The sequence below is a fragment of the Pinus tabuliformis genome, chromosome J, assembly GCF_031772625.1.
Source record: "Pinus tabuliformis cultivar Carrire ecotype Pingquan chromosome J, CPIR1, whole genome shotgun sequence".
In the NCBI taxonomy this organism is placed as follows: domain Eukaryota; kingdom Viridiplantae; phylum Streptophyta; class Pinopsida; order Pinales; family Pinaceae; genus Pinus; species Pinus tabuliformis.
The window spans coordinates 501552963-501556449 of record NC_142295.1 but is presented as its reverse complement, the minus strand read 5'-3'; the positions used below and the strand labels follow the sequence as shown (position 1 = coordinate 501556449).

Sequence of the window (3487 nt, the reverse complement as noted above, 5' to 3'; positions counted from 1 at the left end):
TGTTGATAGAGCTCCAACATTATTGTACATGCTAACAGCAATTTAAGAAGAACACATGATAGGAAAACAAATTACAAGGTATAAGTTCCAAACCTTAAGATACCAGAGTCAATAAAGAAGATCAACTAATAGGATTTTGACCCAGTTTCAAAAGAGTTAGTATATACAATTATCAAAAGGGGGTCTTGCATTTCATGGTAGGTGTTAGTTTCAATCTTCCTAGCCTGTTACCAGTGATCAAAATGGGTTTTTACTATGTCTGGTTTTTAGAGATTTTTTTCACATGAGCTTTAGTGTAAAACATTTCATAAGCGTTTCCATCAGAAGAAGCTCAGAAAGAGTTTTCCAACGATATATCACACACCCAAAACTGGCTTCTGGATCAGAATATATGACCGAATGAATGATTGACTCGAAGATATCCTAGTGTAGCAGTTCATGATCTTGAGGAAAAGGAGATGTAGTTCTTGGTAATTGAGAACATGTTTCCAATTCATGGCATAGGGCACTATACATTGCTGGAAATGATATTTCTGGTGAAAATTTTACAACTTCTAGTCTCATGGTTCTAGAGAGGAATTACTTGGAGATTTTTAGGCATGAATCTTGGGGAGGTTCAACTATTCAAACATTTATGACTCAACAATAGTTTGTTCCAACAAGATTGGCACTGATGCAACTGGCTTATCGATAAATGGTGACATAGATGTTTATTCAATCTTTTTTGTCATCCTTACCTATATCTCTTCCAATCTTATCAAATCAAAGAATACTTGACATGTCAAACAAATGGAAAGCTCCCCCATTACCAGAGGGTCCCATAGATCTCCTCATTGGGGTCCTTTCTGCAAGTAATCACTTTGTAGAGCGCATGGCTGTGAGGAAGACATGGATGCAATCTCAATTGATTAGATCGTCAAAAGTTGTGGCGCGTTTCTTTGTTGCCTTGAATGCAAGAATGGAGGTCAATGTGCAGCTAAAGAATGAGGCAGATTTTTATGGAGATATTGTTATTGTTCCATTTATGGACTGTTATGAACTTGTATTGACGAAGACTATTGCAATTGGTGAATATGGGGTTCCAAATTTTCTGCAAAATATGTTATGAAATGTGATGGTGATACCTTCGTGAGAGTGAATATTGTATTGAAGGAAATCAAAAGAAATCCCCATGTACATGGCTTGTATATGGGTAACCTTAATATTTTCCATAGGCCACTCCGTGTAGGCTACTTCGTGTTGGAAAACAGGCTATAACATATGAGGAATGGCCAAAAGAAGAGTACCCCACTTATGAAAATGGACCAAGATATATCATTTCAAATGACGTAGCAAATTTTGTTGTATCTCAACATGCTAATCACACTTTAAGGATTTTCAAGATGGAAGATGTTAGCATGGCGATGTGGGTTGAACAATTCAATGCTTCTTCAGGTGTTCAAAACTCTCTTTCCTTCTGTGGTATTTCATTAACATAGGTGGTATCTGTAATTTTGGTGGTGGTTGGTGAGCATATAACTTTTGATTCATTGCTCAATGATTTCCTGCAAGCAGAAATATGCCACATTGTAGAAACATTTCAAATCCAGATGCCTTATTTTATTCATTTGTGTTAAAGGTGTAAATTTGTATGAAGTGAGTGTTGGGAGGAATCAGAATTGTGGTCATATGGTTTTGCTACCTTTCATTTCACTTTTTCTCCCTCAGAATATAGCATGCTGATATGTTGAATGTTTTAGTCTCTTGCAGTGGTATGATCCGGATTATCCACAGTTTCGTGTTCATTCTGATATGTCGAATGATTTAGTCTCAATGGAATTCATTAAATCTACCAAGAAATATTTAGGTTGTCTCCATTATACAGGCACAGGTGAGTGTTTGGTGGCTTTAAAAAAAACCATGAGCGCTACGCATAGCCCTTTGGCGTTGCGCGTAGGGCCATCCCCAAGCTTACATCCATCAAGGAGAGACACCCGACATTGGAAGGCGATAGGGATTGGACATAAAAATGCCAAATGTCAATTTGAAGAAGGTTCTATAGAAATATAAAAATGCAGCTACCAGGAGATTTATCAAGCTCAGACAACTCGGTCATGAGAGGAGCTGTTGTGGAAAACAATTTCTTCAGGTTTCACCATTTTCATTCTTTGTTATAGGGAGGCGATTCTCAACCCAATCAAATGGAGAGTGCGGGTTGGACTCAAAATGAAAGGCAGAGGGGCCGATTCTTGCATCAAAGGAAACATCAAAAGGTAACACTCAAGATGATAATTAGTATAAGCATACTGTGGATCTACCTCAAACAAGTTTCAGCCTCAGAGCAAATTTTGTAGTATGTGAGCCAGAAATACAAAAATTATGGGATGAGGAAAAAGTGTTGAAGAGGCTTCTGATTAGGAATAATGGGGAATATTTCACTCTCCATGATGGACCACCTTATGCTAATGGGGAATTGCATATTGGCCATGCCTTAATACTAAGATATTTTATCAATCGATATAAGCTTCTTCAAGATTACAAGGTAAACTATGTGCCTAGTTGGGACTGTCATGGTCTACCTATTGAGTTTAAAGTTTTGGAGTCTATGAATTCAGAGGCAAGGAAGGACCTCTCTCCATTGAAACTAAGAAAGAAAGCTGCTGAATTTACTAAGAAAATTGTCAATCTTCAAAGGAGATCATCTAAGAGATATGGTGTCTGGGGAGATTGGGACAATCCTTATTTGACACTTGCACCAAAATATGAAACAACATAGATTGAAATGTTTGGCCAAATGGTTCTTCTAGGCCACATATATAGAGGTTGGAAACCAATTCATTGGAGTCCTTCCTCACCGACTGCACTTGCTGAAGTTGAATTGAAGTACCCTGAGGGACATACATCAAAAAGTGTTTATGTTGTTTCCAAGCTGGTTAATCTGCCTGAGACTTCCCCTAATGTTTTGAAAGATATTTTTCCGAATGCAAGCTTGGCTATCTGGACTACAACTCAATTTACAATGCCTGGAAATGTTGCTGTAGCAGTGAATGAACAACTTCATTATGCAGTGGTCGAGATACATCCATATGTGTATTAAGCAGAAGAGATTGTTTCTACCACTGGTAGAGATCAAAGAAATCTTGTTTCTGCCCTGAAAAATGGACAAAGGAACCAGTTTCTTGTAGTGGCAGAAGATCTCATTTCCACTTTAAAGTATAAGTGGAGAGTCAATCTTCAAGTTGAGGGAACATTTCTTGGTTTGGCTCTTGAGTATTGTAGAACATAAACATCCTTATGACTGGAGGACTAAAAAACCTACAATATTTAGAGCAACAGAATAGTGGTTTGCCTTTGTGGAGGCATTTTGGCAAGTTGCTCTACATGCAATCAAGTAAAATGGATTCCACCTCAGGGTGAGAACCAAATAACATACATGATAAATAGCTAATTTGATTGGTGTATCTCTCGGCAGAGAACAAAAGAGCAGTGATGCATGGTGGTACATGAA

The 3487-nt window shown here is 37.8% G+C and overlaps 1 pseudogene; it reads left to right on the top strand.

Moving 5' to 3' along the window:
* The first annotated feature begins 871 nt into the window (after positions 1-871).
* LOC149227977 (isoleucine--tRNA ligase, chloroplastic/mitochondrial-like) lies at positions 872-3265 on the top strand (annotated as a pseudogene).
* The last annotated feature ends 222 nt before the right edge of the window (positions 3266-3487 follow it).